We start from the raw sequence: 25,706 nt of genomic DNA, 5'->3' as shown, positions 1-25,706 counted from the left end.
AATGGCGAATCATGTTGTGCGTGTGGTGTGCGCACTTGTAATGGATGAACGCTAACCGAATGCCAGTTTGTGAGGCATAAAAATCTCCATTTGTATAAGACAAAATAAAAAAATTATTTCCATTGTAATGTAATGTTATTCAGTGAGGTCATCTATTAACATGCACGTGTTATAAGGATTAGAATTGAGCGTGCTTTCTGAAAGAATACACCAGCTCAGCAAATTAGGAGCTAAGTTAAATGGGTTATCCACCATAAGGTGATTTTAGTACGTACCTGGCAGACAGTAATGGACATGCTTAGGAAGGGTCTTTTCTTTTGACTTTTCTTTTTTTTACTACAAATCTCACAATTCCATTTTCCTCCCTCCCACACATCAGCCACCCCACCCATTGAAACATAAATGAGCTGCGTCCATTCAAAGACCTGTGGTTTTCAATCAGGGTGCCTACAGCTGTTGCATTAGTTGCAGATTGATCTCTCTCCCACCAAGCGATCCCTCCACCCATTGAAGCAGACATGCTCCTTGTCATCAGCTGACTAGTGAGTCAGGTCTCGGCCGCATTGCAAGCTGGGAAAAATCTGAGACAACAGTCATTTTGTATGCTGTTAAAATAAATATTGTGGTGAAAATCACAAAAGAATTGTAAGAAAACCATCAAACACAGGTACAGACACTATATTATGAACTACAATAACTTTACAGCCCCTGTAGCATAGTCAAATAAAAAAAAAAATCATGGAATACCCCTTTAACTCTTTGAGGGTGTGTGTATATGTATATTATATATATTAGTTGACACCTTGGTGGTGGGGGATAGAGTTGTATACATTATACAGCCATCAATATGGCTGTATAATGTGTAGAGTGAAAAGAGTTATACTTACCATCTTGTTGCTGCTCCGGTCCTCCTTTTGTGTAGCCCCACCTCTAGTGATGATTTCACTAGGGGGGAGGGGCTACACAAGAAGATGCCTGGACCAGGAACCAGATGGTAAGTTTCACTCTTTTCACTGTATACATTATACTGCCATATAGATGGCTGTATGATGTATACAACCCTATCCCCCGCCCCCAAGGAGTTAACTAATTAACTCCTTTCTTGACAACACAGCTTAGCTCAGACATAGCCAGATTCATGAAAGCCATACCTGGCAGTGTTCGAAATTTTGGATAGATGCCAACCCTTATGTTTGAATCGAATCGGGGTTTGGGGGGCTCGGCTTGCTCAGCTCTAAAAAGAACAGAATGTAGGAAAGAGGTAGAAACTTGTTCCTGTTCTGTTCAAAGCAAACTTTTGTAGCTTCCATACTAATACAATCGTGGTGTCAACATTAAACAACAGCTGTTTTGGGTGGTCTCAGCACTGGTTCAGAGTGGGGTCCTGAGTGGCATCTAAATCCATTAAAGGGGTTGTCCAATGAGACAAGTGTTTGATCGCAGGGTGATCTGACTGCTGGGACCCCTGGTGATCTCCTAACAGGCACCCGACTCTCTAAGAGGAGCGCATGGCGTCTCTCTATGGGAGTGCCAAAGAGACCAGAGTGCTATACTCGGACATCTCCGGCACTCCCATAGAAATGAATGGAGCGCATGCTTTGTGCAGCAAACACTTCTCTCAGAGAGATGGTGTCCCATTCAGTAGAGTCCCAGCGGTTAGACCCCCTTGATAAGATGTTTATCCCCTATCCTGTTAATAAGCGATAAATTGTCTTTTACTGGACAACCCCTATAACAGGAAGGTCCTAACTTTCTATGTCCTATAAAAAAAAAAGAGATTATACTATTAATTATTTGCATGTAAAAAGTCCCAAAATGATTTTCAGCATTGTTACACCCATGTGTCCCCTTTAGTTCTGTGGCTAATCTGTGCTGCTGGCGCAGGCTCTGGACAGAATCAGTCTCCTTCCACTTCTGGCAGCTGACTATACAGTCCTTTCTCAATTCTCCTGCAGAAAGAGTCTTCTCTGTTATACTGTCACCTCACGTTATTCTGGAGTTTCTGCTCCTTTCCAAACAAGCAGGAGAGAGAGTAATTTATATTGACGGGTTCTTATTAGTGTTGAGCGGCATAGGCCATATTCAAATTCACAATATTTTGCAAACATATGGACGAATATTCATCATATATTCACAAAATTCACATATTCGCAATATTTGCGGCCTTTATTTACTATACACCATAAAATTCACATGCGCATGCGCATTCACCATAAAATTTGCATGCGCATTCACCATAAAATTTGCATGCGCAATATCACGTGATAAAAGAGCTAAAAGAATGGAGGGATCAATATACGCATATGCGAATCTTTGGGCGTCCGCCAGTCTGACACAGTAACTAGTATTGGAGCCTTGTTTACATCACAAGCTGGAAGCAGGGAGGGAGGATCAATGTCATGTGTATTATGAAAAAAAAATGCAAATATTCATAAATGCGAATATTTAGCGCTATATTCGCGATAAATATTTGCATTGCAAATATTCATGCCCAACACTAGTTCTTATAAAGAGATTTAGCTGTGGAGAAGCATCCGTGTCCATTAGCACTCAGCTCGATAGGTGGACATGCATATTTTATACGCTCTAAAGGGGTACTCCGGTGAAAACCTTTTTTCTTTTAAATAAACTGGTGGCAGAAAGATAAACATATTTGTAAATTATTTCTATTAAAAAATCTTAATCCTTCCAGTACTTATTAGCTGCTGAATGCTACAGAGGAAATTCCTTTCTTTTTGGAACACTGATGACATCATGAACACAGTGCGCTCTGCTGACATCTCTGTCCATTTTAGCAACCATGCATAGCAGATGTATGCTAAGGGCAGCATGGTGGCTCAGTGGTTAGCACTGCTGCCTTGCAGTGCTGGGGACTTGGGTTCAAATCCCATTAAGGACAACAATAAATAAAGTGTTATTACTATTATAATAACGTCAGCAGAGAGAACTGTGGTCGTGATGTCATCAGAGAGCATTCCAAAAAGAAAAGAATTTCCTCTGTAGTATTCAGCAGCTAATAAGTACAGAAAGGATTAAGATTTTTTTAATAGAAGTAATTTACAAATATGTTTAACTTTCTGTCACCAGTTGATTTAAAAGAAAAAAGGTTTTCACCGGAGTACCCCTTTAAACACCTGGTGGCGACTAGTGTTGCTCGCGAATATTCGCAATTCGAATTTTATTCGCGAATATCGCATATTCGCGAATTCGCGAATATTCGCGAATATAGCGCTATATATTCGTAATTGCGAATATTTTTTTTTTTTTCACAGTACATATCACAGTGATCATCCCTCTCTGCTTCCAGCTTATGTGGTGTAAGAAGGGTCTAATACTACTGTGTGAGACTGGTGTGCACAATTTCGCATATGCGAAAATGTGCGTACGATAATTTTCGCATATGCGAATTGTTGCGTATATTGATTTTTGTGTATGCAAATTTTCGCACATGCAAATATTCGCACATGTTAATATTCGCATATGCGAAAATATAACGAGAACATTACGAATATGCGAATATTCGCGAATATGACGAATATTCGTCCATATATTCGCGAATATTCGCGAATTCGAATATGGCCTATGCCGCTCAACACTAGTGGCGACATCCTATGTAAGTAAATGCCAATATAAGTCTTCACTGGCTCATTATTTTTAACCCCAATGTCCCATATTCACAGAAGTCATAAATATGCCACCTTTTTTTTTTCCTTGTGACAATGACTTTTATCTAAAATATTTTTCAATAATAAGTGAGGATCATCTGAATGTTCTTTACAAAGAAGTAATAGGATGATAAATGTCCATTGTCATAGATCACCAGATTCGGTGCTGACAATGGGGAATATCTGTCAAGGTTGAGCACTATTTGAACAGCAGGGAACTATGGTAATGCCCTATTACAGAACATCTTAATCCAAATACACACTAATTTACTCTTATATGTTTAAACCAATTTATTCTAAAGTTGGCAGAGAGATCAGAGTTGTGTATTCCCAAGAAAAGAATAGAACTTATTACTCCGAGGTGACCTACAAGTGTGTCTCCGGATCAGAATTCTCAGTTTCTCAGAGATTTCACCTGTTTAGATTCTAAAGGACTAAAGCTTTTGTCTGAATTCAACCATTAATCTTTCATAAGGGCATGTGTACACTAGAAAAAAAAATTCCTAAAAATCCCAAGATATGCCTCAAAAAAAGCCTGGTCTTCATTTAGCTTCTATTGACTTCAACGTTCAAAACTGCGCAAAAAAGGGCTAAAACATCAGCACTGAAGAAAGTGACGTGTTACTTTTTCCAGGTCGTTCAGCTTGGAACCTCACAGTGAAGTCAATAAAAGCTTGAAAAAAAAAACAACAACAAAAAATGTGTGTTAACATACCATTATAATGAATCGGGTTTCCTATTTGAGGGCAGCACTGGATAGAGGGGGAGACTCCGAGCTTGAGGATATAAAGCTCTCTTTAATGGAATTCAATATTTTCATGGAAAAAGCTGTTTAAAGGGGTACTCCACTGCTCAGCGTTTGGAACAAACTTTTACGAACGTTGGAGTCGGCTCCTCATGATCTCACGCCCCACCCCCTCAATGCAAGTCTATGGTAGGGGGCGTGACAGCCGTCACGCCCCCTACCATAGACTTGCATTGAGGGGGTGGGGTGGACATAATTAGGGGGCAGGGTTATGATGTCATGAGCTCCTGGCTCTGGCTCTAGCATCCGAAACAGTTTGTTCCAAAAGCTGAGCAGCAAAGTACCTACCCCTTTAAGTGTTTAAGCATGTGAGTCCTGCCTTCCCCACCAATTTATATAAAAAGCCTGTGAGTCCTGCTTCTCCCAACCACTCATTTTAAAAGCCTTTGAGTCCTGCATTTCCCACCCACTAATAGAGAAAGCCTGAGAGTCTTGCTACCCCCACCTGGTCAAAGAGAAAGCCTGAGAGTCCTGCTACCCCCACCTGGTCAAAAAGAAAGCCTGTGAGTCCTGCTACCCCCACCTGGTCAAAGAGAAAGCCTGAGAGTCCTGCTACCCCCACCTGGTCAAAGAGAAAGCCTGTGAGTCCTGCTTCCTCATCCACTTACTGTATAAAGAAAGTCTGTGAGTCTTGCTTCCCCTGCCTATACACAGACATTTTCTTTACTAGCCCTTCTGCATTCTTCTCATTGTACTGATTGATGGGGGTCCCAAAAGTCAGACTCTCATGGACGACTAACCCTTTACCAACATGTGCTCCAGTAAAATATGAATCAGGTTTAGTAGCTGTTGAGGGTGGTGGCTGTGTATTACAGCTGATACCTGCTGACAGCATCTGGGATGGCAGCTGACTTCACTACCGGTGGTTTAAACCCCTAGATGTCTTCGTCAATAGTTGCCATAGGATCTAGGTAGCAAGACAGAGGAGGGTTCCTCACCATTACCTTATTGTGTTTGAAGGGGGTGGTTTAGGTCGGCAGGGCAGACAGAAGTTTGGTAGAGGCCTCCAAAAGAATCCAAAGCACTCCAAAATGAAAATCTTTAAAGGAGATGTCCGGCGCAGACTTTTTCTATTCCATCCTGCCCGGGCTGCAAAAAAAGACATAAACTTTCACTTACCTCCATATGTTCTCCCGGAGCTCCACAACAGCTGATCGGTCGGCCGGGCTGTTTACTTCCTACTTCCTTTAGCCCGGTACGTCACACGGCGCTTCAGCCTATCATCGGCCGAGGCGGGACATCGCTGCAGCCGGGCTAAAGGAAGTAGGAAGCAGACAGCCCGGCCGACCGATCAGCTGTTGCGGAGCTCAGGGAGAACATATGGAGGTAAGTGAAAGTTTGTTTTGTCTTTTTTGCAGCCCGGGCAGGACGGAATAGAAAAAGTCTGCGCCGGACGTCTCCTTTAAAGGGGTACTCCCGTGGAAAAAAAAATGTTTTTAAATCAACTGGTGCCAGAAAGTTAAACAGATTTGTAAATTACTTCTATTAAAAAATCTTAATCCTTCCAGCACTTTTTAGGGGCTGTATACTACAGAGGAAATGCTTTACTTTTTGGATTTCTCTTATGTCATGACCACAGTGCTCTCTGCTGACATCTGCTGTCCATTTTAGGAACTGTCCTGAGCAGCATATGTTTTCTATGGGGAATTTCTCCTGCTATGGACAGTTCCTAAAATGGACAGCAGAGGTCAGCAGAGAGCACTGTGGTCATGACATAAGAGAAATCCAAAAAGTAAAGCATTTCCTCTGTAGTATACAGACCCTAAAAAGTACTGGAAAGATAAAGATTTTTAACAGAAGTAATTTACAAATCTGTTTAACTTTCTGGCACCAGTTGATTTAAAAAAAAAAAAAAAAAAAAAAAAAAAAAAGTTTTCCACGGGAGTACCCCTTTAATTGGGCAATGTTTAAAAAAAAATAAAAATTGATATGTGATATGTCTGAGTGCTCAGACTCCGACCGATTTGTAGAAAGATACATAAAGCGCTAGTGAGTTCTCTCCGTGCTTTGTGTCAAATGACCAAGATGATCCCTGAATATAAGTCTATGGGCCCAGCCCACTCACATAGACACAGAGCAAGGAGAGAAGTACGCTTCTCTTCCCACTTGTTCTCCTGATCGGTCAGGGTATGAACACTCTGATCCCAACTGATAAAAAACATTTGTCGTGTGGTGTCCCAGCACCAAAGGCTGTCCTGTGGGCTAGAGATTGCCTTGGGTAGGCCTGCCTGTGTTGGGCCCACTGCTCTGTTGTTTCATATGTGATTATGTGATTTGGTGTATTACTGTATTATATGTGTTGATATGTATACTTCACCCCTAACAACTTAAAGACCACTTATTTTTTTTTTTTTTTGCACTTTTGTTTTTTTCCTCCTCACCTTCTAAAAACTATTTTCCACCTACAGACCAACTTGTGCAACCAACTTTCCTTTGTAATGACATCAATCACTTCACCACAAAATCTACGGCGAAACCAGAAAAAAATATTAGGGGGGCAAAATTCTTCCGATTCTACGTAGAGCATTTTTAGGTATAAACGACACCTTATCTTTATTCTGTAGGTCCATACAATTAAATTGATATCCAACTTATATTGGTTTGTTTTGTTTCACTTCTGTTAAAAAAATTATAACTTTTTGTACCAAAATTTGTACGATTAAAAATGTCCTCTTCTGATCTCTGTACCTTTTTTTTTATTTTTCTGTATATGGGGATGCGTGAGGGAAGTTTTTATCAGTAACATTTTTATTTTAATGGGACTTTTTGATCGCTTTTTATACATTTTTTTGGGGCATACAAAGTGACCAAAAATATGGAATTTTTTTCCATGTATACGCCATTGGCCATGCGGTTTCATTTTTGTAATATTTTTATAGTTCGGTCATTTACACACGGGGCGATACCATATATGTGGTATATAGGGAAGGGTTAACCCCTTAAGGACTCAGGGTTTTTCAGTTTTTGCACTTTCGTTTTTTCCTCCTTACCTTTTAAAAATCATAACCCTTTCAATTTTCCACCTAAAAATCCATATTATGGCTTATTTTTTGTGTCACCAATTCTACTTTGCAGTTACATTAGTCATTTTACCCAAAAATTCACGGCGAAAGGGAAAAAAAAATCATTGTGCGACAAAATCGAAGAAAAAACGCCATTTTGTAACTTTTGGGGGCTTCCGTTTCTACGCAGTGCATATTTTGTCAAAAATGACACCTTATCATTATTCTGTAGGTCCATACGGTTAAAATGATACCCTACTTATATAGGTTTGATTTTGTCGCACTTCTGGAAAAAATCATAACTACATGCAGGAAAATTTATACGTTTAAAAATGTCATTTTCTGACCCCTATAACTTTTTTATTTTTCCACGTACAGGGCGGTATGAGGACTAATTTTTTGTTTTGCGCAATGATCTTAAGTTTTTATTGGTAAGATTTTTGTTTTGATCGAACTTTTTGATCACTTTTTATTAATTTTTTTTATGGTATAAAAAGTGACCAAAAATAAGCTTTTTTGGACTTTGGAATTTTTTGCGCATACGCCATTAACCGTGCGGTTTAATTAATTATATATTTTTATAGTTCGGACATTTACGCACGCGGCGATACCACATATGTTAATTATTTTTTTATTTACACTGTTTTATTTTTTTTTATGGGAAAAGGGGGGTGATTTAAACTTTTATTAGGGAAGGGGTTAAATGACCTTTATTTTTTTTTAATCAAATTTGTGTTTATTTTCCAAAACAAACAAACAACCAACAACAGGAGCAGTCGCAGCTGCCTTGACCGAGCAATAAATGTGATATATGACCTTTATTAACACTTTTTTTAAACTTTTTTTTTGGCAGTGTTATAGGTCCCATAGGGAGCTATAACACTGCACACACTGATCTCTCAAGCTGATCACTGGCGTGTATTAAGACGTCTGTGATCAGTGTTATCGGCGCTTGACTGCTCCTGCCTGGATCTCAGGCATGGAGCAGTCGTTCGTCGATCGGACACCGAGGAGGCAGGTAAGGCCCCTCCCGGTGTCCTGTAAGCTGTTCGGGACGCCGCGATTTCACCGCGGCGGTACCGAACTGCCCGACTGACTAGCCGGGATACTTTCACTTTCACTTTAGAAGCGGCGGTCAGCTTTGACCGCTGCTTCTAAATGGTTAATACCACACATTTCCGCGATCGGCGATGTGTGGTATTAGCCGCGGGTCCCGGCCGTTGATGAGCGCCGGGACCGACGCGATGTGATGCGGGGTCGCAGCGCGACCTCGCTTCATATCGTGGGAGCTGGTGCAGAATGTAAATATACATCCTGCGTTGTTAAGGGGTTAATTCACATTTCTTAACTTTCTTTTTTTACACTATTTTTTATGCCATAGCATAGCATTGATCAGTGTTATTGGTGCTCTGCTGCTCCAGCCTGTCATGGCTAACTGAGGCTTCAGGGCAACGATCAGATGGTGAAGAGGTAGGTAACGGCCTTGCCATCATTGTTTCAGCTGATTGGGACACTGTGGTTTTAAATAGAAGGATTAAGATTTTTATTTAGTATAAGTATAAGTCTGTTTAACTTTCTGGCACCAGTTGATTTAAAAAAAAATGTTTTCCAGCGCCCCCATAGCAAATATTAAATAGGACTTTTTGATTGCTTTTTTAAAAAAAATTATGGTACATGAAGTGACCAAAAATGCCCAATGCGGAAGCGAGAAGGAAGGTAAGGGACCTCCTGTCATCCCTTCAGCTAATCAGGACCAGCAATTTTGCAGCGGATGTCCCAATCAACTCCGCTGAGCTAACCGGCACGGATAGATCCCGCATTTAGATGCTGCAATCAACTTTGATCTGGTCATCTAAAGGGTTAATATCAGGCATCGGCCCAATTGGCGATGTACGGCATTACTGCTGATAGCAACCTGGACCCGCCGGGTATGATGCATTCTCAGCTCGCTTTAAACTGTGGTAATGGAACCAGGGTCTAAAGGTGCACCCTTGGTCCTTAAGTACCAGGTGTACTGCAGCGAAACGTTACTTATCATAAGGGTCTGATTGCGAGGGGTCTGACCGCTGGACCCCTGTGATCTTCTGCACAGGCCCCAGCTCTCTGCTGGAGTCGGCACGCACTCAATTTGTTTCTATGGGAGCACCGTAGATGCCCGAGCACAGCACTCAGGTCTCTTTGGCGCTCTCATAGAGAATGAATGGCGCTAGTGTGAACCCAGCACATGCTCCTCTAAGAGAGGCAGGGACCGTGCAGGAGATCAAGGCAGTCCCAGAAGTTGGACGCCCCAGCAATGAGACACTTATCCCCTATCCTGTGGATAGGAGACAAGTTACTTTTTGCCACAGTACCCCTTTAATTTCACATAATGCATCAGTTAAGATCTCTTTATTTAAGTGGTAATACCCCTTTAAGTCATATCCTAGTGCTATTACATTACAGTGGGCCCTCAAGTTACAATATTAATTGGTTCCAGGGCGACCATTGTATGTTGAAACAATCGTATGTTGAGACCAGAACTCTATGGAAACCTGGTAATTGGTTCTGAAGCCACCAAAATGTCATCCAAAAATAGGAAAAAGTGAGGATTAAAGATAAATAAGTAGATAACTAATATAGATAAAGCAAATCCTTACATATAAAAGTAAGAAAGATCTGCTGGGAGCTGTAATCACTGTCTATTTCAGTGTTTCCCAACCAGGGTGCCTCCAGCTGTTGCAAAACTACAACTCCCAACATGCCCGGACAGCCTTTGGCTGTCCGGGCATGCTGGGAGTTGTAGTTTTGCAACAGCTGGAGGCAACCTCTTTGGGAAACACTGGTCTATGTAGAGGACAGAAGTTTCTTCTGTACAGTACACGCAATGTCCTAAAAAAAAGGAAAATGGAGCCGCCCTCACCTGATGCCCAAAGGAGCAGCTAAATGTGGCACAGGTAAAGAGTACAGAACATGTAATACCTCCCTGTACTGTAGGGGGCGCTACCAGACACCAGTCAGTGCATGCACTTTAGGAATACACAGGTTTTACCAGTGAAATATCCATTCTGATTGGTCGGTTCTTCCAGCCATTGACACGTTTCGCAGATTCCATAGCATTGTATGTTGAGTCTGGTTTCAAGTTACAATGGTCCAGAAAAGACCAATGTATGTTGAAACTATTGTAAGTTGAGGCCATTGTAAGTTGAGGGATCACTGTACTTGTTTACATAGGAAAATCCCTATTTCTTTAATTTATTTTCCACGTATTCATTATGGCTGCCCATTGGTGTCTAGATATAAAAATGCACATACATTGAGGCCACTAACTAGGCATTACTGCTGCCCTTAGGATTTGTCACACGTAATGCTTTAATACTTTCCTCTATGTTTTCATCTTTAATCCTGTGTTTGCTCAGAACAAAATATGTTTATTTAATGCCGGCAGTTAAGCACCAGACTCCATACTTATTCCCATTAAACCTGTTTATTATGCAAGCCGCTTGTTCTCATGTGTCCCACAAGCAGAATAGCAGAAGGTTTTTTTTCGCATTTTCATATGGCCGATTTTATAAACATACAAATATTAGTCTTATCAAAACTCCATCCTTAGGGGAATAGCACATTATTTGTGTCTCAGACATAATCCTCTGGTTCCTCGTTTATCTTATATGTCCTTCAGATGTATCTTTCGTAAATCTTCTCTCCCATAACTGTGTATTATAGTTCTTTTCTCTTGGTACTTTGTGCATAAAGAATAGAATTCTCTTCATTTAGAAGTTTAGGATACAAGTCGCCAGAATACTTTCCAATATAGAGTTGAGTCTTTTTTCCATGCAGCTGATAGGGGAGGGTCTTTAAGGGTGGAAGGTAACTGGGTTAGGTGTTTTGATTTGTTATTCTTGGTCTTTAAAGGGTTATCCACCAGTACTTTCCTGCCAGACAGTAATGGACATGCTTACCAAGGACTTGTGCTTTTCTTTGGGCTAAATGGCATGTGAGTCCATCATATCTGGCTTTTAAATGGCATAAACGGCTATTTCCTGTTGGAGTTCTCTCCCTCCAACTACAAGCCTCAGTCCCTTGTTTGTAAGTGTGAGGTCATTTTTCTCCCTCCCACCATGAACCACCCCATCTATTGAAGCACAGCTGAGCTTTCTTCCATGCTGTGTTGTGGTGAAACTACAATTCTCTGCAGTCCTCTGTGGAATGCTTACCCTCCCACCCAGTGGTCGCTCCACTCATTGAAGCAGACAGCCTCCCTGTCTGACTAGTGATGTAAGGTCTCAGGCAGAATTGCAACCAGGGAAAACCAGAGATCATAGTCATTTTGCATGCTGATAAAAATAAACATTGGGGCAAAGATCACATAAGAATTGCGAGACCAGCCATCAAACACAGGTACAGACACTATATTATGAAATACACTAACTTTACAGCCCCTACAGCAAAGTCAAATGAAAAATAATTCCTGGAATACCCCATTAATGGAGTTTGTAGACATTTGAAAAATAGTGTTTAAAAAAAAAAAAATTATTTAGATTTTCACCTCATAGAAGTTTTTTAAGCCATTTTCCTATTTCATTAGAAGCGATGTGCAATTATTTTGATTTTCACCTCTAAGATCCTATTCATTGATGTCTGTTTATTGTCCTTAGCTATTTGTGTCCTGCAGATGGCGAGAAATTGTGTTCTTCATTAGAAAGCTCAATAGTAGTTGCCATATCAGCAGGACATTATGGCTCTTCAGCTCTATAATCCATAGTTATATTCATGAGAACAAGGCTTCCATAATTCTACCTTCACTGCAAATCTTCAACCTCGATAAACATTAGTGATGGCGTCAGGATGTAGAGAACTACTGACCTCATCCTCTCAGAGTTCTTAGAAAGGACACTCCATAAGGCAGTTCTCCAGAGGAAAATAATATATATATATATATATATATATATATATATATATATATATATATATATATATATATATATATATTTTTTTTTTTTTTTTTTTTTTTAGAGAAAAACGAATAGCCCTTGAGTGCCCTGCAAAACCAATGTTGGGGAAGGCAATGCATGTAGCAATGCATGGAGAAACAAAATGAACACATGGAGGCGCTATCTGGTTCAAAGATAATAGGCTTATGGGGGAGTGGGGTTATCAAAACCTGTCCAGAGGAAAAGTTGTTGAGTTGCCCATAGCAACCAATCAGATTTCTTCTTTCGTTTTTCAAAGACCTTCTCAAAAATGAAAGAAGCGATCTGATTGGTTGCTTTGGGCAACTCAGCAACTTTTCCTCCTGGCAGATTTTAATTAATCTCCCCCATGGTGTTGTACTCGGGGCAGTACCACTAGGCTCATATAGATATTAGCATCACTGGCAGCAGCTTGTATCCAGAACCGGTATCCAGAAGTGAAATAGTCTGTATAATGGAGTCCGGCAATTGAGATCCAACCAGAGCCCAAGGAAAACGGGAATTTGAATGGCACATATTGGCAGTGGGGAACAACCATTATATGGGCCATGATGAAAACAATAAGTCGTCTACATTGGGCTTAGGATAAAGCGTTTTTTTTAATCAGGTTAAAATTCCCATTCCTGGTTGGATCTTCCTTTCCAGACTCCAGTTTTGGACAAGGGGCACTGCTCATTTACATAATCATCCAGTATAGGTGATAATTAATTGATTTATGGGGTAGTGGTACTTCCACCAATCACAAAGAACAGGGGGTCCCTTGTCCTTGTTTAAAATGGAGGGAAAGTGTGCATGCTCCACCACTGATCTCTTTAGATAAAATTAGGAGAAGCTTACCGAAATGCACATTGGGGTGGCATCAACCTGGACCTCACACTATTGACCTCTCTTGATTACTATGTTTATGAATTGATTTGGTACATGTATTTCTATTTTATTTGCTTATGCTGCCCTATGTTCAGGAATGTGTCTGCATTGGCACTTTATATACAACTATGCATACCCAATTTATATAGGTTTTGTTTTATTTTACTACTCTTAAAAAAGTATAACTTTTTGTAAGAAAATGAATATGCTTAAAATTGCCATCTTCTGACCCCTATACTATAAAACTTTAATTTTTTGCGCAGTAGTTTTTATCATACCTTTTTAGTTTAAATGGGGACTTTTTATTAATTTTTATTCATTGAAATGACCAAAAATCAGCAATTGTAGATGATTACCCCATTCACCGTGCAATTTCATTAACATTATATTTTAATAGTTTGGACATTTCCACACATAGTAATACCAAATATGGTTATTTTTATTTTTGTTGACATTATTTAATAAAAAAAAAATAGTTTAAACTTTTATTAGAGAAGGGCTTAGTCATAATTATTAAAGGGGTGCTTAAACATCCTATCCCCTATCCTTTGGATAAGATGCCTGATCGCGGGAGTCCCGCAGCTGGGGACGCCCGTGATCATGCATGTGGCACCCCGTTTGTAATCAGTCCCCGGAGCGTGTACGCTCCGGGTCTGATTACGGGCGACTACAGGGCGGGCGGCGCGTGACGTTCCGCCTGCGTCCCTGTGCGACTTCACACTCCGCCCCTCAATGCAAGCCTACGGGAGGGGGCGTGATAGCTATCACGCCCCCTCCCGTAGGCTTGCATTGCGGGGCAGAGCGTGACGTCACACGCCGCCGCAGGCGTGACGTCACACGCCGCCCGCCCTGTAGTCGCTCGTAATCAGACCCGAAGCGAACACACTCCGGGGACTGATTATAAACGGGGTACCACGTGCATGATCACGGGCGTCCCCAGCTGCGGGACTCCCGCGATCAGGCATCTTATCCCCTTTCCTTTGGATAGGGGATTAGATGTTTAAGCACCGGAGTACCCCTTTAACACTTTTTTATTTTTTTCACAATTTTTTAGGGACTATTAGATGCACTCATTCAATTTTAAACACTATTTAATACTACGCCATAGCACAGCACTGATCAATGTTATTGGCGCTCTGCTTCTCCAGCCTGACAAAGCAGCCTGGAGCGACGAGCACAGAGACAGGTGAGTACCCTTGTCTGCCATTTCAGCTGATCAGAAAGCTGCAATCATTCCTCAAAGGTCCCGATTCTTCCCCTGAGGGTTAATGCCAGCAGTCAGGACTCACCACTAATACTGGGCATCAATATAAAACACATGGACCACGACAAGGGCGCACATGTATTTTTAACTTTTTTTTTTGTATATTTTTTATGTTTATCAACAAAATTAATTTAGATCTTTGCTATATAAGTGACTGCATGTTTCTCTCATTGGTGGTTGTACTATAGATGGAGAACCTACATTGACAAGCGCCACTGGTCAGTTTATTTATACACTATTTGTGTGATATCTTGTCATGACCCCAATAAAGAAACAAAAACTTGTCACAGGAAACTTTGGGAAATTCACGCTCAAACTTACGTGAAAACATTAAACATACATAGAAATACAGGGAGGGTGTTAGTCAGGGCTATATTGCTAATAAGCTCTAAAGGGGTTATTTAAAAAGAAAAAAAAAACATATATCCACAGGAGAGGGGATAAGTGTCTGATCACAAGGGGATCTGACTACTGGGACTATGGGAGCATCAAAGATACAAAATTTCTGTACTCGAGTAGCTCTGGTGGTCTCATGGAAATGAATGGACAATGTGGTGTCTGCAGCTCCAGGATGTGTGGAGAACCTGGGTCCCATTTTGTCCTGGTCCCACAGGTGGGATAAATTGTTTTTCACTGGACAACCCCTTTAACTATAAAGTCATACACAGGGTCAAGGAGAAAGAGGATGTTACGGTATCCATAAGCTCCGAGGAGAAAAAAAATGCATACTTGCCATAAGCAAAAACAAACGGAAAAAAAAGGTAATTTAAGGCCTGCCCACTAGAGCGCACCTAAAATTACTTGCCCCCTTGCAGTCTTTACATTAACACCATTTTTTTTGTGGACCACTTTGTATGATTTTCCTAGCAAAAATCAGGAATCATTGGTACGCTTACAACTGCACTCCAAGGGTGGACACATAAGCATATGGTTTTTCATAGTTCATCATGGAACATTCTATTTATGTCTATCTAACAATGGCATTATTATTTTGAGACAAAATACAGTAAGGGTCCCTTAAATGCTATATATATATATATTAACTATTGGGAGCATGGTGGCTCATTGGCTCAGTGGTAAGCACTGTTGCCTTGCCAAGCTGGATCCTTGGTTCAAATTCCACCAAATACAACATCTGCAATAAGTTTGTATGTTCTCCCTGTGTTTGTGTGGGTTTCCTCTGGCTAGTCCAGTTTCCTCCCATACTGGTAGGTGAATTTAGATTGTGAGCCCCAATGAGGGCAGGGACCAATTAGAGTGAACAGTATACAGCACTGCAGAATCTGTGTGCACTATATAAAGAATTATTATGAGTTTATGGTGGCAATAGATGATCCAACCTAGTAGGCCCATGCTTGAACCTCTGGAAAACCAACCCTCTCGTGAATGAAAATGCCCGCTTATCTAACATAGCGCTGTCCATGCCGCGTTCATGCCGGAGTCGTCACCAATTCCATTTTAATCCACTAGATACATTCCCATCAATAATACATAGCGCCTTCCCCGTTAGCACCCACTTTAATATCCCTTTTATGCTTCATGAATGTAAAGTGTTGGTAATGTTTATACTGAGCTCAAAAGAAAATAATTTTTCTCATATGGTCCATGAATGGAAAGTGTCGGTAATGTTTATACTGTGCTCAAAAGAAGATAATTTAGTTAATTTTTCGAAAGGCTTCTATAACCATAGTTCCTTTGTAGCAAAAAGTTACTCAAAAAAGAAATTTAATTGATTTTCTCTCATCAAATATTAAATTCAATTTTCTTATCACTTGTTCTTTTTTTTTTTCTTTTTTAGTCCCATATAAAACCGGCAGAGCCTGGCACGAAAACAATTCTCCGAGTTTTAATGGTATTTAAACATTCCAGACAATGCTTTTATATTAATCCAATTCTGCACTATTTTCTTAATTTAATTTCAATGCATTCATTTGAATCAAAAGCGAGTGACATAGAGCTGTTTAATCTGGAAGCTCCTCAACCCTAAAACCATAACCGGCAAAACATCACACGAAACAAAGAAAAAGACGGATTCAGGAAAATGGAACAAATGGGAAATGTACTTCGCTCTTATAGCTTATTTTCTCTAAAACAATTGGCAAAGGCAATATGTGTGGTTCATTGTGTATGGTAAGAAAAACGCCACGTCTGTGAGAACGAAAACAACTGGCAGCGATAGTACAGAAATTCTATAAATTTACATACAGACCTGCTATATCATGTCCATAGAGATTCCAAGCATCAACATTTTTCTATCCACGTGATGGATTATTAAGATAGTCATGTACTATCTACGTGAGCAGCGAAGACTGCAAAAAGTCTCATAATTTTGCAGTCTGTGCTGCTAATTAGTGTTGAGCGGCATAGGCCATATTAGTCATATATTCGCAAAATTTGCTGCCTTTTTTTTTTACTTTGCGCCATAAAATTTGCATGTGCATGCGCATTCACCATAAAATTTGCATGCGCATGCACAATATCGCATGATAAAATAGGAATATTCGCATATGCAAATTTCCGGGCGCCCGCCAGTGTAGCATTGTAACTAATACTGGAGCCTTGTTTACACCATAAGCTGGAAGCAAGGAGGGATGATCACTGCGATGTGTACTGTGAAATAAAAATGTGAATATTCGTAATTGCAAATATTTAGTGCTATATTCGCAATATTTGTGAATTCGCGAAAATGCTATATTTACGATAAATATTCGCATTGCGAATATTCGTGCCCAACACTACTGCTAACACCAGGGTGGGCTACAAGAGTGAGGGGTCATGCAGGAGTGTGGCCCCATCACATGCATCTTTTGACACAATCTGCGCCTAAATTGTTAGAGAAATGTACACAACCTCAAAGCTGGCTTAGATGTCTACACCTGGTATAAACCTCCCCCTATGTGTTTGCCAAATGTTAGTTGAACCCACAAATTTTGGCTGGGCTGACTGACAACATCTATGGTGGCTTTCCGAATTTACTTCAATTGCAGGTCGTGGCCCAATACTCCTTCCTGCAATTGAGATAATCCACCATCAAAAGTATCTGGCAAAGGCTTACTCTTCCTTTCTCCATTAAAATCTGTCCATTGATGAATATCAAGAGATATCTGACGTATATGGCCATCTTTAGATTGGTAGAGGTTCAATATGGGACCTGTGCTGATCGTTCAAAAAGAGGATCCTAGACTCCCAGGGTTTGACCCTTGTCTAAAATCCCATACAACTCCTCCTAACCACAGATGTCTCACACCACAAATGTGAGCGAGATCTTAAAGATTGTGACAGTGTTGTATGAAACTTTTCAAAATGTTTCCAGTAATAGTTTACATAATACTTGGTTTTCTATGAGGCTAGGTTTAGACAGTGCAGCAAGACCTCATCCATATGCACATGGTGCTTGGTGTTTGTATGATGATACACAAGTTCCTATGGTTTTGAAAGAGAGAGATGTAGGAAGACCATGTGCCACCATGTGGTATACTCTGTGCAGCAAATATACCATGAGGCTATGCTTCTCCAGAATGCAGTAATATGACAAGTGATGGAAAATGGCACATTTACTCTTTATACTATTCTGTAGACCATACTGGTTACTATTCTGAGTACCTTGGGCTCCGTGGTATTTATGCTCCAAGGAAAAGCAGGGTGTACAAACCACTGCAAAGATAAGGATGGTCAGGATAGTGACCCACAACAATAATCCCCAAATAAGGAAACACTATCACAGATAATTATCAAAACAACAAATAAATCAATATTGGAAAAAATACATAACAGAATATTAAAATGTCATTAAAATAATGGCCCTAATAGCAATCCCTAAAGTACACACTCTGAAAGGCTGATGGAGTAACAGCAGTATCTGAGCCTGAATCACAAAAAATCCGACTAAAGGTATTTACACACAAGAAATGAGCAAATAATATACACTGCTCAAAAAAAAAATACAAGTGGACACTTAAAAAACACAATGTAACTCCAAGTCAATGACACTTCTGTGAAATCACACTGTCCACTCAGGAAGAACACTGATTGACAATCAATTTCACATGCTGTTGTGCAAATGTAACAGACAACAGGTGGAAATTATAGGCAATAACCAAGACACCCCCAATAAAAGAGTGGTTCTTCAGGTGGTTACCACCTTCTCAGTTTCTATGCTTCTTGGCTGATGTTTTGCTCACTTTTGAATGCTGGTGGGGCTTTCACTCTAGTGGTAGCATGAGACGGAGTCTAGAAACCACACAAGTGGCTCAGGTAGTGCAGCTCATCCAGGATGGCACATCAATGAGAGCTGTGGCAAGAAGGTTTGCTGTGTCTTTCAGCGTAGTGTCCAGAGCTTGGAGGCGCTACCAGGAGACAGGCAAGTACATCAGGAGACGTGGAGGAGGCCGTAGGAGGGCAACAAACCAGCAGCAGGACTGCTACCTCTGCCTTTGTGTCAGGAGGAGCAGGAGGAGCACTGCTAGAGCCCTTTAAAATGACTTCCAGCAGGTCACAAATGTGCATGTGTCCACTTAAATGGTCAGAAACAGACTCCATGAGGGTCGTATGAGGGCCCGACATCCACAGGTGGGGCTTGTGTTTACAGCCCAACACCGTGCAGGAAGTTTGGCACTTGTCAGAGAACAACAAGATTGGCAAAGTCGCCACTGGCGCCCTGTGCTCTTCACAGATGAAAGCAGGTTCACACCGAGCACATGTGACAGACGTGACAAAGTCTGGAGACGCCATGGAGAACGTTCTGCTGCCTGCAACATCCTCCAGCATGACCGGTTTGGCGGTGGGTCAGTAATGGTGTGGGGTGACATTTCTTTGTGGGGCCTCACAGCCCTCCATGTGCTTGCCAGAGGTAGCCTGACTGCCATTAGGTACTGAGATGAGATCCTCAGACCCCTTGTGAGACTATATGCTGGTGCGGTTGGCCCTAGGTTCCTCCTAATGCAAGACAATGCTAGACCTCATGTGGCTGGAGTGTGTCAGCAGTTCCTTCAAGAGGAACGCATTGATACTATGGACTGGCCTGCCCGTTCCCCAGACCTGAATCCGATTGAGCACATCTGGGACATCTTGTCTCGCTCCATCCACCAACGCCATGTTGCACCACAGACTGTCCAGGAGTTGGTGGATGCTTTAGTCCAGGTCTGGGAGGAGATCCCTCAGGAGACCATCCGCCACCTCATCAGGAGCATGCCCAGGCGTTGTAGGGAGGTCATACGGGCACATGGAGGCCACACACTACTGAGCCTCATTTTGACTTGTTTTAAGGACATTACATCAAAGTTGGATCAGCCTGTAGTGTGGTTTTCCCTTTTGATTTTTAGTGTGACTCCATATCCAGACCTCCATGGGTTGATAAATTTGATTTCCATTGATAATCTTTGTGGGATTTTGTTGTCAGCACATTCAACTATGTAAAGACAAAAGTATTTTATATGATTAGTTCATTCATTTAGATCTAGGATGTGTTATCTTAGTGTTCCCTTTATTTTTTAGAGCAGTGTAGTACAAGTACATAAACCAGAAACAGATGGGACGGCAACACCCCCTCGTGATGTCACACTACGCCCCCTCAATGCAAGTCTATGGGAGGGGGCATAATGGCCATCACGCCTCCTCCCATAGACTTGCATTGAAGGGACATGGCCGAACCCCACAGCGTGTACACATCCGTTGGCTGTCCGGGCGGGCAACAGTTTGGGACCACTGTGTTATACGGAGACCCAATGTTGCAGCACACAGAGTACTGTTGGCTCTGTGGTAAAGAACCACAGAGACTCCATGTGACCCTGTACAGCCTCGGCTCCATTGTGTGTCATTTCGACCATAACGTTTCAATATGGTCCGTTTCGACCACAGCATTCTGCTAGCCTAAAAGGTTTGCAACTTTATTCCTATATTGCCTCACGTTCCTAACACCAAGGTAATACACAACCATTTTAGAGTCCTCTAACTGAATTTATTTTAATTGGTTTAATTTATCGTAATTGGTTTATTATTTGTTTGCCATTTATTTAATTGTATTTATTTTAATTTATTTAATTGCATTTAATATTTATTTATTTACTATTAATTCAATCGTAGTCATCTAATTGTATTTCAATGTAATTATACAAAAACAAATGTATGTTTTAGTCCGGAAATTTTCTAATCTCTTGCTTTCTTGTTTAAAGCAAAATCAAGTTCTAAATGAGTAAAGCCGAGTACTAATGTCTCATTTAAAAGTTTAGTAAATGCAACGAACCGGGTTTAATGATCTTAAAACTCCAGATAATTCTCTGGGAAGGCAGTATATCTCTAAACGTAGTCAATCCTATGATCGATAAACAGTCCCCCAGCGTTCAGTAGCGCTGAGATAATAATGTCTGGAGATTCTTATCTGGCTATACGCTGTATTTTAGTGACAATTTGTCAGCTTATCCAACTTTACAGAGATTTCACGGTGGACATGATTAGCAGGAAAAATATATAAAAGAATAAACACTGGCCAGATTTGTTAGAAAAAATAAAAAATATAAAAAGGACAACAGCAACTTTAGTCTACACACAGTGGAGAAAACCTTATTTTGCAATAGCCTTAAAATAGATTTTCCAGCATGTTGTTGTATAAGTAGGGGTATAGGTTCATCTGTTTGGCATCGTTTACTAATTGATGTAACAGTCAGTTGTTGGTATGGGTCACCTGCAGAATCCCCTATTGTTGCCACTGGGCATCTACTTAAAGGGGTATTCCAGGCAAAAACATCTTATCCCCTATCGAAAGGATAGGGGATAAGATGTCTGATCGTGGGGGGCCCGCCGCTGGGGCCCCCTGCGATCTCCCTGCAGCAGCCCGCATTCTATGTGTAGCTGCGTCTGCGGTTTCGGGAACCGCCAGGCTTCCGAGATGGGGACGTGACTTCACGCCACGCCCCTCGCAACGCCCCCTTCCATAGACATGAATGGAGGGGGCGTGGCATAACGTCACATCCCCATCTCGGAAGCCTGGAGGTTTCCGTAACTGCAGACGCAGCTACGCATAGAATGCGGGCTGCTGCAGGGAGATCGCGGGGGTCCCAGCTGCAGGCCCCCCGCCATCAGACATCATATCCCCTATCCTTTCAATAGGGGATAAGATGTTTTTGCCCAGAATACCCCTTTAATGTGTTGGCCAGAAGAAATGGTTGTTGCCTCTACACGCTTCCTGCCAGATATGTAACCTTTATGCACTTTTCTATAAGTACCTGATGAAATAAAAAAAATTTGCATTGCCAACAAATGGGCACACTTCTTTTCTCCTCTTAAAGGAGAACTCCGGGATGTAACAACTTATCCCCTACCCTTACGATAGGGGATAAGTATCAGAACTGCAGGGACCACCCGCGATCTCCCACATGGCGAACCAGCTATCCACATGAAAGGAGCCATTTCGATCACAGCATGAAGCTTCAGTCGACCTGCCCCCACTATGCAGCTCTATGACAGCCGGAAATGAGAGCTGAGAGTCAGGGCCGGTTTTGTCTATAGGCAAAATAGTAATCAGCCTAGAGTGCCCTCTTGATGGGGGTGCCGCTCTATAAGCTGCAAGAAAGTTAGTAGCCAGCCAGCATCCGGCGCTACAGCTCTCCCATAGAGCTGCATAGAGGGGACGTGTTGGCCGCCACTTCATGCGGTGGTTGACATGCCCCATTCATGCAGAGAGCTGGGGCACCACACGGGAGATCACTGGAGGTCCCAGCAGCTGAACCCTCCCAATCTGACACTTATTCCGTACCGTAAGGATAGGGGATAAGTTGTTTCATCCCAGAGTTCTCCTTTAACTTGCACTTATATTTATGGACTATGTTGTGGTAGAGCACCACCATCTGATGGACTTCTGACATACATAATGTGGGTCATCGATAATATACCATCCAGTTGTACATGAGCAAGTCTGCACCAGAGGCCTATTTCTTACTCTTCCTTGTTTTGGGACATCCCCTACATCATAACAAGACCCTATGGAATGAGACATTACTATTGTAGCTCAATAATACAAACAAGTGATCCTGAACCAACTATTTATCTAAGTTCACAGTGTTTCCAAACTAAAATTATGCAAAATGTTTCTCCCTCAGGATAAAAAGAGCTTGCTCTTTGGTGCCATCTATTGAAGGTAGCATCACCCATATTTTCCTTCTGGAGGAGATTTTGGACCAGTAGTTACGGTAACAGCAGTGGTAAATGATCGGTGACTGAAAATCAGAGCAAAGCTGGCTTAGTTGCTCACAGCAACCAATCACAGTATAGACACAAGCCATGTTATTTTCTGGAAATGTTTGCGATGTAAACTATACAGATTAAATCATCTTCAGGAGCTGAATCCAGATGACAAACGGAAACGCTGTGACTTTTTCACAGACTTGCAGGGTGGATTAGAAGATGACAAACTTGCCTCAGAAGGAAGGTCAATCGAGCTCAGAAAAACCATGTACCCTTATTTAGCACTTCACAGACTGACCCACAGTAATGGTTTTCTGTATAATGAGTCTACGGTCTCTTCTTTCTTGCTGAGGATAAAGTCACCATTCACTTCTACCTGGACATGTCATAGGAATGGCTTCTGCCATAGATAGAGTAACATCTGACAAACATAGTCTATAAGATTAGTCACCTTCACATTTCTATTTAGGTGTTTACCGATACCTCAGTGAAACTCTACCAGAACGTTGGATCAGCTATATCAGTGTCAAAAACGATCTAACAATGTTGCACTGGTCTCAATGATTGCCAGATCTAACAACCCGTGACTCCTTTCTGTGGAGGCTACATCAAGGACTTAATATATCTGCTATCTGCCCCCCCCCCCCCCCCCAGCCATAGGATTCATAGAAACAATGGAGTCTGTATCCAATATTATGTTGGCTTCATCCGGCCAGAACTGGACTACCGCCATATAGTCCTTGTAACCAATGGAAATCACTGGAAACATGTGAACTGTATGGATAAAACTTGGATAGATAGTGCTTTTCATGTTAATTCATATTATGTTCTCTTGATTATGAATACTTGGGCAATAACTTTGCACCATACTTTTTTGGATTTCCCTGTATATACATTAATCCAAAATACAAAATCCTGATGTAAGACAATGAGGCTTCTAAACCAAGAAAGAAAGAAACCAAAGTATTGTAAAATATAAATTGACTTGTATGGAATCCCAATGTAGACTATATTGAGTAACATTTTTCGAGCCGTAAAAAAAAAAACCCCACAGCCTGTGCGCACCACTTGATTCTTTTATAAGCTGATAGTCTGTTACATTTATAGACACTTAAATGTCAGTAGGTTTTGATTTCATTTTATAGCTCTCTCTGCCAACGACACCGTTCGTGTAACATAACATGACAGCAGAAAATTACAAAGAAGACGAGAACGTCTATTCTGTTGTTGTAAAAGTAACAAATACTTATTCATAGGGAGGTGTGACTCATTTGTTTATTGCACACATCAATTCACAGGGTGACGGTTGCCTGGCAACGAGTCTATTTCAAATGGGCCGTAATTTGTGGATAGGACACCATGCATTGTGTAGGCATCACATCTGAATAGGTATCCCTCCAATCTGATGCTCAGGATTAATGATCTAATACAATCTACCAACTGGGAACGTAGAAAGACTTTTCGTACGGCCAGACCGTGGTTTTTCTGTAAATAAAGTCGATTTTTGTTTTGATTAACTGAACTTTTATTAAAGGATGTAAATTAGAGAAGAGTCACATTGATCAAAGTCTTAGGCTATGTTCACATGGTGAAATTTCAGAGCAGACATTCTGCAGACCGGCACTAGGACCACTCAAAAATGTGCCGTCTCCACAGACGGCAATGCATTTCTGAGTAAATTGTGCAGATAGAATTGACAGAGTGGATCTACACAGTAGGGTTTTAGCTTGAACTTTATGGATTCTTTTCTTTTTTCAACCTTAAAAACCATGTCATTTTAAACTATGGCATGTCAATTCTTTCAGTGGAGGCTGGAATTGAAATTTCCACGGCAGATGTTTACGGCATGAAAATTCTGGTGCAGCAGATGTCTGTTGTAAAGAATGGGACTCTGCTGAAAACAGAATCTCCAAGCTTAAATCTCCTGCTGTATTCCGCTCAGAATTTCCACCGTATAAACATAACCTAAAAGGGAACATGTCATCTGAAAATGACCTATTCTACAAATCAAATTTAAAAATTATTTTTTTTTAAATTGGTGGTGATTGTTTTTTCAAACTTCCAATGTTACTATCTACATTTCTGAAAGCTTGTAGTTTTCAGTCTGGCTACTGAGCCTAATAATACGGTGACACTTCCTGTTTTGTAGAAAAAAAAACTTTTTTTTTAGCAATCTCATCAATATCATCCTAGGCAGCCAGTGGCCAATATAGAAGAAGAGAGGCACCACTGCAAATATCGGTATTGGCTTCCTATTATGGCATCAGATTTTGCTCCATAGGACAAAAAGGTTTGGTGTTTATTTACTCTATGCTTTACATAACCCATTAGTCACTCATTACCCTCCCCTATTAATTTTCTGACAATGCAGTTCCCTGAAGAGACCATATTTCTTACCAATAGGAAAAGGAATAGGACCAATCAGGACGAGCTCCCTCTCTCCAAGGGCCCCATAGCAGCCACATGGTCTGCCACTATGAAATGTACACAGTTGAAGGCAGCATTGCAATGAAAGGTGACACCAGTATAGATAAGACAGGATCAAACCATATATAACAGCTGACACAGCTCTCATCATCTTCCTCCTTCTTGTACAATGCATAGTTCTAAATGCTGCTAACAGCAGAACAGAAGCTCAGGCAATACGACTGTCCCCATAATAATGTTCAAAGAAATGAAAAAAAAAATTATAAGAATATAGAACCAGATACATAAAAAGAACATGTTTCAGTATATGGGTTTAATCTGTAAAAGAAAACTTTTAACTAAGACATTCAGTTTAGGGAAATAGTGGAATAGCTAATTCTTGTGTGTTATAAACCAGATTGTTGCGTCCTCTGTTTTGTTAAAATATTTATTTCTTCATGGTCCACTCAACTGTGCAATCACTCATAGCTCAGCATTGTATCAACCAGACATTGGTTGTACAGTTCCCTTCTCCTGGTGACTCAACCTTAAGAACCCCTATCAGGGATC

General features: G+C 41.1%; 1 protein-coding gene across 2 annotated transcripts in view; it reads right to left on the bottom strand.

The window, feature by feature from the left end:
* The window catches only part of PLXDC2 (plexin domain containing 2), a 578,876-nt gene that overhangs the window by 201,481 nt on the left and 351,689 nt on the right, over positions 1 to 25,706 (bottom strand). The window lies entirely within an intron of this gene.

Source organism: Hyla sarda, chromosome 5 (assembly GCF_029499605.1).
Source record: "Hyla sarda isolate aHylSar1 chromosome 5, aHylSar1.hap1, whole genome shotgun sequence".
NCBI classification, from domain to species: domain Eukaryota; kingdom Metazoa; phylum Chordata; class Amphibia; order Anura; family Hylidae; genus Hyla; species Hyla sarda.
The sequence above is the reverse complement of the archived record's forward strand: the minus strand, read 5'-3'. Positions and strand labels throughout refer to the sequence as shown.